Below are 16,900 nucleotides of genomic sequence, written 5' to 3' on the forward strand. Positions count from 1 at the left end.
ATCAATATCTCGTTTGCTTTTTTCCTGTCAAATTACCAGGATATAGCTTTGTTGAATGGACTACATTCCCTGGTCTGTAGATACTGTAGGGTGATTGTCTCTTTCCAATTATATGTATCATTGAGCCCTAAACCTTTGGATGTCAAAGCTATACCTAATTGACTGCGGTGAGATTAGGCTCCTGAGGAGCAACTGATGCTGGCTGCACATCAAATATTTTATCAACTGCTCTCATGCAAGTTTCCTCCAGGTATAAGCGTGCAGAGACAGAGTGAATACCAGAAACGTTGGGTCCAGGAGGCGGTGAATCAATGGAATGTGCCAGTGTGAATATCCTGGAGCCCATCTGCTGAAATATTACCCCCACGGAAACCTGACTAGGAAGGAAAGCAAACATAATCAGTAAACATATTAACTGATAAATATTATTCTACTAAGAGCCCTAACTAGCCTTGTGTTGTTCCCTGAGGGTCCAGCATACCTCTGAGCAGCTTCGATGTCAGGAAACACGATAGCAAACTGAATCACTGCAACACACACACACACACACACAGGAAAACGTTAATCATATTGGTTTTATCCACGCCACGTGATAAAAAAGTTGGAGAACATGACTTTGCCCACCTACTATACTGTAACTCTATCTGGGTTTGAAGTTATGTGCAGCAGTCATGTGGTCCGACTTAAATGGTCTTAGAAGGATGCTGGATGAAATGTTGTGCAGTTGTTTATGGCCATCTCCATGGTACATGGCCTAATCACTGCCACATTTCAGTGGAAATGGCACCCAGTAAAAACACGAAAGAATGCATTAGACAATTTCCTATATGCAATGTAAATAGTGTATTACTGCTTTATCGATTTTGCAAGTCCACTACCCAAAACCATCTGTTTATTTCAAAACTCTCAGTTTATTTCAACTGATTCACCTATTTATAAAAAAGGTACTCTTATACTGCCATTAACGTTCCTTAGATTTGTGTGTCATCTCTTGAAGATCCCGTTTTGTGTATTGGGAGTTGAATTCACCTGACAGAACTATCAACACTAATATCTGCTGAGTTTGCAGCCCCCACACAACGTGGCCCAAGAAGTGGGCCAATGTTTTGACTTGCCCTACATTCTAACTAAAATGTTACACTGCCGTATTGGAGAGTCAACATATTTATCTTTGCATGCTTACCTTTCCACTGGAAACTCCAGGTATCCTTGAGACAGAATGTGTCTGATTTAGAATGTGCCAATGCCAGTGAATTATTGCAGCCCATGGGCAAGAATGCATAAGCTCAAGAAAGGCTCTTAAAATGGGTAATCTATAAATTGGACACGCAAGTTATGTAACGCCTTTGATACAATATGAATAGACAAAAAATAATGGCGTTATTAAAGGGGAAAACTTCAGTTCAAACAATAACAAAATGGTCACTGTTTTGGTAAAGAGCTGAAGGATGGGGATGGAGAAATGTAACCACTCTCAAATTCATAGACAGAGCTATGGATACATGACTGACCATCCATGATATCAAAATTATAGTTTTAACCATGTTTTGGGGCTATAATTACATTGTTTACAAATGGCGTAAAACAAGTGTCACGTCCTGACCAGTATAGGGGTTATTTGTTATTGTAGTTTGGTCAGGATGTGGCAGGGGGTATTTGTTTTATGTGGTTCGGGGTGGTTGTGTGTTTAGTGGGGTGTTTGATTTATTATTCCGGGTTTTGGGCAATGTTCTATGTTTATGTATTTCTATGTTTAGTCTAGTCATTTGTATTTCTATGTTTAGTTTATTGGGGGTTGAACCCTCAATTGGAGGCAGGTGTTTTCTCGTTGCCTCCGATTGAGGGTTCTATAAATAGGTATGTGTTTGTTTTGGTATTTTGTGGGAGATTGTGCTTGGTATAGCTTTGTTGCCTTACCGACCTGTTATTAGTCGTTGTGTTTTTGTTGTGTACGTGTTTGTTTTGGTTTACCTTCTTGTCCGTTTAAATAAAAAGAAGATGAGTGCACATTTCCCCGCTGCGTCTTGGTCCGCTTTACCCTACGACAACCGTGACAACAAGCTTATATTTGGGGTTCTAATGGGGTATGACAGTTGAACTAAGTTGAACTAAGTTAAATTCTTCAAGAATCAATGATCAAATATATTCATTTAAAAGTAAAAAAAATGGAAGTACCAATCGCAGATTTGCGCTTTAAAAATATTTCAGAGGTGCAGCCGAAGATATCCTATTAAAGTATTCTTAATTATTTGGGTGCAGCTCATTGTTCGACCGAAAAAAAACAAATGGTTTACGTTAATATTTTGCAATGCATGGTCGTAACTTAGTCATTGCGACAGTAATAGCAAAATACAATCAAAGATTGCGCTCCACGTTTCTCTCTAGTGGAAATGTTGTTAGAGAAAATATCACTAATACACGTATATGTTTTGCCATTATGTATTTGCGAAAGCAATATATTACTTTCTTATTTTCGCTATTTAGCTACGTGTTATAACTGTTATAACTTGTGCAAGCCGCAATGGCGATGCAAGGTGGGACTGCTCTTCAGGAGGAGGTCATTCGGATGTTGAGCAGAAAGCAGAAAAAGCCTGTTCTGAAACCCAACAACAAGCCGCTGTCTCTGAAAGATGAGGTTGCCAACAGGAAAATTAAGAAAGGGGCTAGGTAGTGATGGAAAAATTACCCAATTGTCATACTTGAGTAAAAGTATAGATAACTCAATCAAATAAAATACAATTTTATTGGTCACATACACATGGTTAGCATATGTTATTGCACGTGTAGCGAAATGCTTATGCTTCTAGATCCGACAGTGCATCAGTATCTAACAAGTAATATCTAACAATTCCACAACAAAACCTAATATCTAACAAATTTCACAACAAAACCTAAAACACCACAATCTAGTAAAGGAATAGGCTGGTGACTAGTGTTCCATTTATTAAAGTGGCCAACGATATCAAGTTTGTAGGTAGGCAGCCGCCTCTCTGTGCTAGTGATGGCTGTTTAACAATCTGAAAGCCTTGAGATAGAAGCTGGTTTTAAATCTCTCGGTCCCAGCTTTGATGCACCTGTACTGACCTCGCCTTCTGGATGGAAGCGGGGTGAACAGGCAGTGGGTGGTTGTTGTCCTTGATGATCTTTTTTTGCCTTCCTGTGACATCGGGTGTTGTAGATGTCCTGGAGTCCAGGTAGTTTGCCCCCGGTGATGCGTTGTGAAGACCGCACCACCCTCTGGAGAGCCCTGCGGTTGTGGGCGGTGCAGTTGCCGTACCAGGCGGTGATACAGGCTAACAGGATGCTCTCAATTGTGCACCTGTAAAAGTTAGTGAGGGTTTTCGGTGACAAGCCTAATATTTTCAGCCTCCTGAGTTTGAAGAGGCGCTGTTGCGCCTTTTTCACCACACTGTCTGTGTGCATGGACCATTTCAGTTTGTCGGTGATATGTACGCCGAGGAACTTTCCACCTTCTCCACTGCTGTCCCGTCAATGTGGATGGGGGGTCCTCCTTTTGCTGTTTCCTGAAGTCCACGATCATCTCTTTTGTTTTGCTGACATTGAGTGAGAGGTGATTTTCCAGAGACCACACTCCGAGGGCCCTCACCTCCTCCCTGTAGATATATCTCGTCATTGTTTGTAATCAAGCATACCACTGTAGTGTCATCTGCAAACTTGATGATTGAGTTGGAGGCGTGCATGTCAGTTGTGGGTGAACAGGGAGTACAGGAGGGGGCTGAGAACGAACCCTTGTGGGGCCCCAGTGTTGAGGATCAGCGGAGTGGAGATGTTATTTCCTACCTTCACCACCTGGGGGCGGTCAGTTAGGAAGTCCAGGACCCAGGGTCTCAAGCTTAATGATGAGTTTGGAGGGTACTATGGTGTTGAATGCTGAGCTGCAGTCAATGAACAGCATTCTTACATCGGTATTCCTCTTTTTCAGATGGGACAGGGCAGTGTGCAGTGTGATGGCGATTGCATCGTCTGTGGACATATTGAGGCGGTAAGCAAATTGGAGTGGGTCTAGGGTAACAGGTTGGGTGGAGGTGATATGATCCTTGACTAATCTCTCAAAGCACTTCATGATGACAGAAGTGAGTGCTACGGGGCGATAGTCATTTAGTTCAGTTACCTTAGCTTTCTTGGGAAAAGGAACAATGGTGGCCATCTTGAAGCATGTGGGGACAGCAGACTGGGATAGGGATTGATTGAATTAGTCTGTAAACACACCAGCCAGCTGGTCTGCGCATGCTCTGAGGACGCGGCTAGGGATGGTGTCTGGGCCGGCAGCCTTGCAAGGGTTAACACGTTTAAATGTTTTACTCACGTCAGTCAATGAGAAGGAGAGCCCACAGTCTTTTGTAGCGGCCGCGTCGGTGGCACTGTATTGTCCTCAAAGCGCGCAAAGAAGACGTTTATTTTGTCTGGAACCAAGACGTCAATGTCCGCGACGGGGCTGGTTTTCTTTTTGTAATCCGTTATTGTCTGTAGACCCTTCCACATACAGTTGAAGTCGGAAGATTACATACACCTTAGCTAAATACATTTAAACTTAATCCTAGTAAACATTCCCTGTTTTAGGTCAGTTAGGATCACCACTTTATTTTAAGAATGTGAAATGTCATAATAATAGTAGAGAGAATGATTTATTTGAGCTTTTATTTCTTTCATCACATTCCCAGTGGGTTAGAAGTTTACATACACTCAATTAGCATTTGGTAGCATTGCCTTTAAATTGCTTAACTTGGGTCAAACATTTCGGGTAGCCTTCCACAAGCTTCCCACAATAAGTTGAGTGAATTTTGGCACATTCCTCCTGACAGAGCTGGTGTAACTGATTCAGGTTTGTAGGCCTCCTTCCTCGCACACACATTTTCAGTTTTGCCAACAAATGTTCTATTGGATTGAGGTCAGGGCTTTGTGATGGCCACTCCAATACCTTTACTTTGTTGTCCTTAAGCCATTTTGCCACAACTTTGGAAGTATGCTTGGGGGTCATTGTCCATTTGGAAGACCCATTCGCGACCAAGCTTTAACTTCCTGACTGATGTCTTGAGATGTTACTTCAATATATCCACATCATTTTCCTGCCTTATGATGCCATCTATTTTGTGAAGTGCACCAGTCCCTCCTGCAGCAAAGCACCCCCACAACATGATGCTGCCACCCCCGTGCTTCACAGTTGGGATGGTGTTCTTTGGCTTGCAAGCCTCCCCCTTTATCCTCCAAACATAAATGGTCATTATAGCCAAACAGTTCTATTTTTGTTTCATCAGACCAGCGGACATTTCTCCAAAAAGTACGGTCTTTGTCCCCATGTGCAGTTGCAAACCGTAGTCTGGCTTTTTTATGTCGGTTTTGGAGCAGTGGCTTCTTCCTTTGCTGAGCGGCCTTTCAGGTTATGTCCATATAGGACTCCTTTTGCTGTGGATATAGATACTTTTGTACCTGTTTTCTCCAGCATCTTAACAGGGTCCTTTGCTGTTGTTCTGGGATTGATTTGCACTTTTCGCACAAAAGTACATTCATCTCTAGGAGACAGAACGCGTCTTCTTCCTGAGCGGTATGGCGGCTGTATGGTCCCATGGCGTTTATACTTGCGTACTATTGTTTGTATAGATGAACGTGGTACCTTCCAGGCGTTTGGAAATTGCTCCCAAGGATGAACCAGACTTGAGGTCTTGGATGATTTCTTTTGATTTTCCCATGATGTCAAGAAAAGATGCGCTGAGTTTGAAGGTAGGCCTTGAAATACATCCACAGGTACACCTCCAATTGACTCAAATGATGTCAAACTTTGAAAGTTTCTTCAAGTGCAGCCGCAAAAACCATCAAGCGCTATGATGAAACTGGCTCTCATGAGGACCATCACAGGAAAGGAAGACCCCGAGTTACCTGCTGCAGAGGATAAGTTCATTAGAGTTACCAGCCTCAGAAATTGCATCCCAAATAAATGCTTCACAGAATTGAAGTAACAGATACACCTCAACATCTACTGTTCAGAGGAGACTGCGTGAATCAGGCCTTCGTGGTTGAATTGCTGCAAATAAACAACTACTAAAAGGACACCAATAAGAAAAAGAGACTTGCTTGGGCGAAGAAACATGAGCAATAGACATTTGAGATTTTTGGTTCTAACCGCCGTGCCTTTGTGAGATGCAGAGTAGATGACGGGATGATCTCCGCATGTGCGGTTCCCACCGTGAAGCATGGAGGAGGAGGTGTGATGGTATGGGGGTGCTTTGCTGGTGACACTGTCTGTGATTGATTTAGAATTCAAGGCACACTTAACCAGCATGCCTACCACAGCATTCTGCAGTGATACGCCATCCCATCTGGTTTGCGCTTAGTGGGACATCATTTGTTTTTCAACAGGAGAATGACCCAACATACCTCCAGGATGTGTAAGGGCTATTTCACCAAGAAGGAGAGTACTTGGAGTGCTGCATTATATGACCTGGACTCCACAATCACCCGACCTCAACCCAGTTGAGATGGTTTGGGATGAGTTGGACTGCAGACTGAAGGAAAAGCAATCAACAAGTGCTCAGCATATACCATGTAGACGGCGCCGGAGGGGATGGCTGCCGTCTTATCGGCTCTTAACCAACCATGCTATTTTTAAAAAAAAATTGCGTTGTACGTAACTTGTTTTGTACATAAGGCTGCTGCTACCATCTCTTATGACTGAAAAGAGCTTCTGGCCATCAGAACTGCGATTAATCACCTCAAATTAGACAAAGAGTTTTTCTTCAATGAGTCGGACAGGAGGGAGATACTACAGACACCCGACCAGGCCCAGATCCCCGGCATTCGCTGGAGAAGGAAACAGAGATTTTGTGAAAAAAAATTAGGGTATCTTGTGAGGATCAGGCGACGAGTGGCTAATCTGCCTTTGCTTTCCATCCTGCTAGTTAACGTTCAATCGCTGGAAAATAAATGGAACGAACTGAAAGCACATATACCCAACTAACGGGACATTAAAAACTGTAATATCTTATGTTTCATACCCCAAGCAGAAGCCATGGATTACAGGCAACATTCGCACTGAGCTAATGGGTAGAGGTTCTGCTTTCAAGGAGCGGGCCTCTAACCCGGAAGCTTATAAGAAATACTGCTATGCCCTCCGACGAACCATCAAACAGGCAAAGCTTCAATACAGGACTAAGATCGAATCTTACTACACCGGCTTTGACGCTCGTCGGATGTGGCAGGGCTTGCAAACTATTACAGACTACAAAGGGAAGCACAGCCGAGAGCTGCCCAGTGACACGAGCCTACCAGACGAGCTAAATAACTTCAATGCTCGCTTCGAGGCAAGTAACACTAAAACATGCATGAGAGCATCAGCTGTTCCGGATGGCTGTGTGATCACGCTCTCCGCAGCCGATGTGAGTAAGACCTTTAAACAGGTTAACATTCACAAGGCCAGATGGATTACCAGGACGTGTACTCCGAGCATGCGCTGACCAACTGGCAAGTATCTTCACGGATATTTTCAACCTCTCCCTGTCTGAGTCTGTAATACCAACATGTTTCAAGCAGACCACCATAGTCCATGTACCCAAGAACACTAAGGTAACCTGCCTAAATTACTACTGACCCATAGCACTCACATCTGCAGCCATGAAATGCTTTGAAAGGCAGGTCATGGCTCAAATCAACACCATTATCCCAGCACCCCAAGACCCACTCCAATTTGCATACCGCACCAACAGATCCACAGATGATGCAATCTCTATTGCACTCCACACTGCCCTTTCACAATCGGAAAATAGGAATACCTATGTGAGAATGCTATTCATTGACTACTGCTCAGCGTTCAACACCACAGTGCCCTTTCAGCTCATCACTAAGCTAAGGACCCTGGGACTAAACAATTCCCTCTGCAACTGGATTCTGGACTTCCTGATGGACCGCCCCCAGGTGGTAAGGGTAGGTAACAACAAATCCGCCATGCTGATCCGCAACATGGGGGCCCCTCAGGGGTGCATTCTCAGTCCCCTCCTGTACTCCCTGTTCACTCGTGACTGCACGGCCAGGCACGACTCCAACACCATCATTAAGTTTGCTGATGATACAACAGTGGTAGGCCTGATCATGAGACAGCCTATAGGGAGGTCAGAGACCTGACCGTGTGGTGCCAGGACAACAACCTCTCCCTCAGCATGATCAAGACAAAGGAGATGATTGTGGACTACAGGAAAAGGAGGACGCCCCCATTTTCATCGACGGGGCTGTAGTGGAGCAGGTTGAGAGCTTCAAGTTCCTTGGAGTCCACATCGCCAACAAACTAACATGGTCCAAGCACACCAAGACAGTCGTGAAGAGGGCACGACAAAACCTATTCCACCTCTGGAGACTGAAAATATTTGGCATGGGTCCTCAGATCCTCAAAAGGTTTTACAGCTGCACCATCGAGAGCATCCTGACGGATTGCATCACTGCTTGGTATGGCAACTGCTCGGCCTCCGACCGCAAGGCACCACAGAGGGTAGTGCGTACGGCCCAGTACATCACCAGGGCCAAGCTTCATGCCATCCAGGACCACTGTACCAGAAGGTGTCAGAGGAAGGCCTTAAAAATTGTCAAAGACTCCAGCCACCCTAGTCATAAACTGCTCTCTCTGCTACCGCACGGCAAGGGGTACCGGAGCGCCAAGTCTAGGTCCAAAAGGCTTCTAAACAGTTTCTACCCCCAAGCCATAAGACTCCTGAACAGCTAATCAAATGGCTACCCAGACTATTTGCATTGCCCCCCCCCTTACGCTGCTGCTACTCTCTGTTATTATCTATGCATAGTCACTTTAATAACTCTACCTACATATACATATTACCTCAATTACCTCGACACTGGTGCCCCCACACATTGACTCTGTACCGGTACCCCCTGTATATAGCCCCGCTATTTACTGATGCTCTTTTTTTATAGGTATTTCCTTAAAACGGTATTGTTGGTTAAGGGCTTGTAAGTAAGCATTTCACTGTAAGGTCTACACCTGTTGTATTTGGCACATGTGACAAATAAAACATTTGATTTGATATGTGGGAACTCCTTCAAGACTGTTGGAATGCATTCCAGGTGAAGCTGGTTGAGAGAATGCCAAGCGTGTGTCATAGTTTTGATGTCTTCACTATTATTATACATTGTAGAAAATAGTACAAATAAAGAAAAACCCTTAAATGAGCAAGTGTGTCCAAACTTGATGCTACAAGCATGGCACACCTGTATTTGCGGATTTTCTCCCATTCTTCTCTGCAGATTTTACATTTTAGTAGTGAATGCATACATTTCATTTTTTTCATTTCATACATTATTTTTTTTTTTTCTTCGTACTTGGCCCCCCGTGGGAATCGAACCCACAACCCTGGTGTTGCAAACACCATGCTCTATCAACTGAGCTACGGGGAAGATCCTCTCAAACTCTGTCAGGTTGGATGGGGAGCGTTGCTGCACAGCTATTTTCAGGTCTCTCCAGAGATGTTTGATCGGATTCAAGTCGGGCTCTAGCCGAAGCCACTCCTGCATTGTCTTGACTGTGTGCTTAGGGTCGTTGTCCTGTTGGAAGGTGAACCTTCACCACAGTCTGAGGTCCTGAGTGCTCTGGAGCAGGTTTTGATCAAGTATCTTTCCTTTCATATTTGCCTCAATTCTGACTAGTCTTCCAGTCACTGTCGCTGAAAAACATCCCCAGAGCATGATGCTGCCACCACCATGTTTCACCGTAGGGATGGTGCCAGGTTTCCTCCAGACGTGACGCCCCTAGTATTCAGGCCAAAGAGTTCAATCTTGGTTTCATCAGACCAGAAAATCTTGTTTCTCATGGTCTGAGAGTCTTTAGGTGCCTTTTGGCAAAATCCAAGTGGGCTGTCATGTGCCTTTTTACTCAAATCAAATGAAAATAAAATGTTATTGGTCACATACACATATTTAGCAGATGTTATTGCGGGTGTAGCGAAATGCTTGTGTTCCTTACTCCAACAGTGCAGTATTATCTAAAAACGATTCACAACAATACACAAAACTAGAGGTCAAATAATGGAATTAAGAGAGATATAAATACACTGCTCAAAATAAAAACAGGGAACACTAAAATAACACATCCTAGATCTGAATGAATGAAATAATCTTATTAAATACTTTTTTCTTTACATAGTTGAATGTGCTGACAACAAAATCACACAAAAATAATCAATGGAAATCCAATTTATCAACCCATGGAAGTCTGGATTTGGAGTCACACTCAAAATTAAAGTGGAAAACCACACTACAGGCTGATCCAACTTTGATGTAATGTCCTTAAAACAAGTCAAAATGAGGCTCAGTAGTGTGTGTGGCCTCCACGTGCCTGTATGACCTCCCTACAACGCCTGGGCATGCTCCTGATGAGGTGGCTGATGGTCTCCTGAGGGATCTCCTCCCAGACCTGGACTAAAGCATCCGCCAACTCCTGGACAGTCTGTGGTGCAACGTGGCGTTGGTGGATGGAGCGAGACATGATGTCCTAGATGTGCTCATTTGGATTCAGGTCTGGGGAACGGGCGGGCCAGTCCATAGCATCAATGCCTTCCTCTTGCAGGAACTGCTGACACACTCCAGCCACATGAGGTCTAGCATTGTCTTGCATTAGGAGGAACCCAGGGCCAACAGCACCAGCATATGGTCTCACAAGGGGTCTGAGGATCTCATCTCAGTACCTAATGGCAGTCAGGCTACCTCTGGCGGGGACATGGAGGGCTGTGCGGCCCCCCAAAGAAATGCTACCCCCCACCATGACTGACCCACTGCCAAACCGGTCATGCTGGAGGATGTTGCAGGCAGCAGAACATTCTCCACGGCTTCTCCAGACTGTCACGTCGGTCACATGTGCTCAGTGTGAACCTGCTTTCATCTGTGAAGAGCACAGGGCGCCAGTGGCGAATTTGCCAATCTTGGTGTTCTCTGGCAAATGCCAAACGTCCTGCACGGTGTTGGGCTGTAAGCACAACCCCCACCTGTGGACGTCGGGCCCTCATACCACCCTCATGGAGTCTGTTTCTGACCGTTTGAGCAGACACATGCACATTTGTGGCCTGCTGGAGGTCATTTTGCAGGGCTCTGGCAGTGCTTCTCCTGCTCCTCCTTGCACAAAGGCGGAGGTAGCGGTCCTGCTGCTGGGTTGTTGCCCTCCTACAGCCTCCTCCACGTCTCCTGATGTACTGGCCTGTCTCCTGGTAGCGCCTCCATGCTCTGGACACTACGCTGACAGACACAGCAAACCTTCTTGCCACAGCTCGCATTGATGTGCCATCCTGGATGAGCTGCACTACCTGAGCCACTTGTGTGGGTTGTAGACTCCGTCTCATGCTACCACTAGAGTGAAAGCACCGCCAGCATTCAAAAGTGACCAAAACATCAGCCAGGAAGCATAGGAACTGAGAAGTGGTCTGTGGTCCCCACCTGCAGAACCACTCCTTTATTGGGGGTGTCTTGCTAATTGCCTATAATTTCCACCTGTTGTCTATTCCATTTGCACAACATTATGTGTAATTTATTGTCAATTAGTGTTGCTTCCTAAGTGGACAGTTTGATTTCACAGAAGTGTGATTGACTTGGGAGTTACATTGTGTTGTTTAAGTGTTCCCTTTATTTTTTTGAGCAGTATATTACATTGAGCAATGTCAGAGTGGCATTGACTAAAATACAGTAGATTAGAATACAGTATATACATATGAGATGAGTAAAGCAGTATGTAAACATGATTAAAGTGGCCAGTGATTCCAAGTCCGTGTATAAAGGGCAGCAGCCTCTAAGTTGCAGGGTTGCGTAACCGTGTGGAAGCCGGCTAGTGATGGCTATTTAACAGTCTGATGGTCTTAAGATAAAAGCTGTTTTTTCAGTCTCTCTGTCCCAGCTTTGATGCACCTGTACCTCGCCTTCTGGATGATAAAGGGGTGAACAGGCCGTGGCTCGGGGTGGTTGATGATGTGGTAATACAGTCAGCATTTGATTGTGAGGTATTCTAGGTTGGGTGAACAAAAGGACTTGAGTTTCTGTATGTTATCACAATCACACCATGAGTGGTTAATCATGAAACATACACCCGTCTTTCTTCTTCCTGGAGAGTTCTTTATTCCTGTCTGCTCTGTTTTTTTAAAACATTTTTATTTAACTAGGCAAGTCAGTTAAGAACAAATTCTTATTTACAATGACGGCCTACAGATGTACTTAGAACTCAGATGGCTGAATGGACGGGGACAGTATATCTCGAGAGAGCGATGTTTTAGTGAAACAGAGTATGTTACAATCCCTGACGTCTCACTGGAAGGAGATCCTCGCCTTGAGCTTGTCTACATTATTATCCAGATACTGAACATTAGCGAGTAATATACTCGGAAGCAGTGGATGGTGTACACACCTCTTGAGTCGGACTAAAAGTACACTCCAAATACGTCTTCTCTGCCAGGTGTGTCTTGGAGCAGCCTCTGGAATAAGTCCAATTTCCCTGGCGGGTACGAACAAAGGATCCATTTCGGGAAAGTTGTATGCCTGGTTGTAATGCTGTTGATTTAGCGCCACTCTGATATCCAAAAGTTATTTCCGAGCTGTATGTAATAAGACCAAAAAAATCTGGCCTCATAATGTAAGAAATAACACAAAACAAACTGAATACTGCAAAGTTGCTTAGGAGCTAGAAGCAGATCTGCTATATCTGTCGGCGCCATCTTACTGAGGAGTGGCTTCCGTATGGCCACTCTACCATAAAGGCCTGTTTGGTGGAGTGCTGCAGAGATGGTTGTCCTTCTGGAAGGTTCTCCAATCTCCACATAGGAACTCTGGAGCTCTGTCAACGTGACCATCAGGTTCTTGGTCACCTCCTTGACCAAGGCCCTTCTCCCCCGATTGCTCAGTTTGGCCGGGCGGCCAGCTCTAGGAAGAGTCTTGGAGGTTCCGAACTTATTCAATTTAAGAATGATTGAGGCAGCTGTATTCTTGGGGACCTTCAATGCTGCAGAATTTTTTTGGTCCCTTCCCCAGATCTGTGTCTCGACACAATCCTGTCTCGGAGCTCTACGAGCAATTCCTTCGATCTTGGTTTTTGCTCTGACATGCACTGTCAACTGTGGGACCTTTTTATAGACAGTTGTGTGCCTTTCCAAATCATGTCCAATCAATTGAATTTACCACAGGTGGACTCCAATCAACTTTCAATGGAAACAGGATGCCCTGAGCTCAATTTCAAGTCTCATAGCAAAGGGTCTGTTTACTTATGTAAATAAGGTATTTCTGTTTTTATTTTTGATAAAATGCAAAAATGTCTAAACCTGTTTTCGCTTTGTCATTATGGGGTTTTGTGTGTATTCGTGTGTAGATTGCTGAGGAAATTGTTTTATTTAATACATTTTAGAATAAGGCTGTAACGTAGCGCAGCGGTCTAAGGCACTGCATCTCAGTGCTAGAGGCATCACTACAGACACCCTGGTTCGAATCCAGGCTGTATCACAACCGGCCGTGATTGGGAGTCCCATAGGGCGGCACACAATTGGCCCAGCGTTGTCCGGGTTTGGCCAGTGTAGGTCGTCATTGTAAATAAGAATTTATTCTTAACTGACTTGTCTAGTTAAATAAAGGTTAAATAAAAATAATAACTAAATGTGGAAAAGTCAAGGGGTCGGAATATGAGGGACAGGTTGAGGGAGAGGTGGTTTACCTGGTACCACACCATCAGAGTGCCAACCTCTTCCCTGTAGAGGTCGAGCGTGTCTGGGAGGGAGGAGGTGATGTAGCTCCATTTTTATGGAATGGTCTGCCTACCCATGTGAGAGACGCAGACTCAGTCTCAACCTTTAAGTCTTTACTGAAGACTTATCTCTTCAGTAGGTCCTATGATTAAGTATAGTCTGGCCCAGGAGTGTGTGGTGACGTGGTCTTCCTGTCTGGGTTGGCGCCCCCCCCTTGGGTTGTGCCATGGCGGAGATCTTTGTGGGCTATACTCGGCCTTGTCTTAGGACGGTAAGTTGGTGGTTGGAGACATCCCTCTAGTGGTGTGGGGGCTGTACTTTGGCAAAGTGGGTGGGGTTATATCCTGCCTGTTTGGCCCTGTCCGGGGGTATCATCGGATGGGGCCACAGTGTCTTCTGATCCCTCCTGTCTCAGCCTCCAGTATTTATGCTGCAGTAGTTTATGTGTCGGGGGGCTAGGGTCAGTCTGTTACATCTGGAGTATTTCTCTTGTCTTATCCGGTGTCCTGTGTGAATTTATATATGCTCTCTCTAATTCTCTCTTTCTTTCTTTCTTTCTTTCTTTCTCTCGGAGGACCTGAGCCCTAGGACCATGCCTCAGGACTACCTGGCATGATGACTCCTTGCTGTCCCCAGTCCACCTGGCCATGCTGCTGCTCCAGTTTCAACTGTTCTGCCTCCGGCTATGGAACCCTGACCTGTTCACCGGACGTGCTTGCTGCACCCTCGACAACTACTATGATTATTATTATTTGACCATGCTGGTCATTTATGAACATTTTAACATCTTGACCATGTTCTGTTATAATATCCACCCGGCACAGCCAGAAGAGGACTGGCCACCCCTCATAGCCTGGTTCCTCTCTAGGTTTCTTCCTAGGTTTTTTGCCTTTCTAGGGAGTTTTTCCTAGGGAGTTTTTCCTAGCCACCGTGCTTCTTTCACATGCATTGCTTGCTGTTTGGGGTTTTAGGCTGGGTTTCTGTACAGCACTTTGAGATTTCAGCTGATGTACGAAGGGCTATATAAATAAATTTGATTTGATTTGATTTGATGTACTGAAGTCTTTGACTAGCCTCTCGAAGCACTTCATGATGACTGATGTGAGTACTACGGGTCGGTAGTTGTTCAGTTACTCTCCCTTTCTTGGGCCCTCTGGGCCACCATAATCCCAATGTTCTTCAACTGGTCGTTCAGTACAGTAGGCTACTGTTTCAGTTGAATTAAATGTTGCACCATGTTCTGTCTACTAAAACGCCCTCAGCACTGTCAGGTGCGTCGTAGAATGTGGACCAAAACGCAGCGGGTGCAGTTCTCATCTTCTTCTTTTATTTTTATAAACGTGAACACTTAACAAAAATAATAAACAACGACGAAAAACAGTCCTGTAAGGTGCTCTGACTATACAAGGAACAACTACCCACAAAACCCATGGGAAAAACACCCCTACTAAATAGGACCTTCAATTAGAGGCAACGAGGAACAGCTGCCTCCAATTGAAGGTCAACCCAATAAACTAAACATAGAAATAGAAGACCTAGAAAGAACATAGAAATATACTAAAATAGAAGATTAACCAAAAACCCAAGACACATAAAACAAACACACCCCTGCCACGTCCTGACCATACTATAATAACAAAATGACCCCTCTACTGGTCAGGACGTGACAAGCACTCTATGATATGATCGGTCCGCCATGTTGCCTGTTACACCTCTTTTTACTGCAGTGTGCACAAATTATCCACTCTCTTTTGAAATCAATGTAGATCAGCATGCTGAGTTAGTAGTACCTTATAATTCAGTGTTTTATTCAACATTTTAATATTTTTGGTGACAATGACAACAACACTGGAAAGTGATTACACTGTTTACCCACAGAGGCCATGTGGATCATTGAGATGTCCATGATGATGGCATGCTGGAAGCAGAACAACTTTGCTGACACCCTTTGTTCCAATGAAATGCAGTCCTTCTACAAGTGTGTTTTTTAAGCCCAGGTATGGTGCTGATTCTCACAGTGTACCGGAAATCCTTGCTCCAGGCTTATTACACACACACACCCCACTCTCCCGACCCCCTGTTGTTTTAAACTAGGTCAGCATTGTTATATTTAACATTTTGTTAGGAGACAAGGTAATCAGGCAGCATGGGTAACATGGTTTTCTATGGCTTTTCCTGGCTTGGGAGAAGTCATAACAAAAATCTACCCCGGGTCTGTTTCCTTGAAGGTCTTCCCTCCTGTTTAGCTTTTGTTTTCCATTCTTCCACAATTTCCCTTCCTCAGCTGAGGTGCCCAGCTACCGCATGCTACTATAGCCCTGCATGGATGGATGACAAGTCTTCGGCTAGATTACGCTTTCAGTTTAGTGTCTACAAGGAAGTAAAACATTATTTACAAATGTGAATAAATAGCTCAAAGCCGTTATGCTTTCAATTTAATTAGTATTGAATGAGGCGATGCATTTTCTTTAACAGTTTTTGTCAAAATGTATTTCCTCACAGATTGCAGTGAAAGCCATATCAGAGCAACACATCATTGGCCAAGGGGATGCCTTCAACCAAAACAAGCCACTACCCTGCTTAAGTTACACCCCAAATTACACAAGTAAATCTACTCCCAGCCCTACTACTAAGATGTGTTCATTGACTCAGGTTGTTGGCCAGAGACTCATATATATATATATATATCATACACTACCGGTCAAAAGTTTTAGAAGACCTACTCATTCAAGGGTTTTACTTTATTTTTTACTATTTTCTACATTGTAGAATAATAGTGAAGACATCAAAACTATGAAATAACACATATGGAATCATGTAGTAACCAAAAACGTGTTAAACAAATCAAAATATATTTGAAATTTGAGATTCTTTAAATAGCCACCCTTTGCCTTGATGACAGCTTAGTTGGCCCTTGTGGTCTCTTAGATCCAGACACAATCACCCACAGAAACATCAAGTTCCACCGATGCCAGACGTGATTAATCAACAAACTGGGCTGCAGATACACTTCTTGTGATTGCTAGGTTTAATTGAGTATGCTGTTATAGGTAAACTAAAACGGTACCATTTAAAATGATTTCTGTCACAAAAGAAGGTTCCTACGAATATATAACTTCACTCACTATCTGTACAATTTTGAAGAGCATCTTCATTAGCCTTTCAGTTATTGCTATATT

The 16,900-nt window shown here is 44.2% G+C and overlaps 1 pseudogene; it reads left to right on the forward strand.

Moving 5' to 3' along the window:
- The first annotated feature begins 2,521 nt into the window (after positions 1-2,521).
- LOC115152663 (coiled-coil-helix-coiled-coil-helix domain-containing protein 1-like) lies at positions 2,522-16,330 on the forward strand (annotated as a pseudogene).
- Positions 16,331-16,900: the final 570 nt, after the last annotated feature.

Source organism: Salmo trutta, chromosome 18 (assembly GCF_901001165.1).
Source record: "Salmo trutta chromosome 18, fSalTru1.1, whole genome shotgun sequence".
Taxonomy (NCBI): domain Eukaryota; kingdom Metazoa; phylum Chordata; class Actinopteri; order Salmoniformes; family Salmonidae; genus Salmo; species Salmo trutta.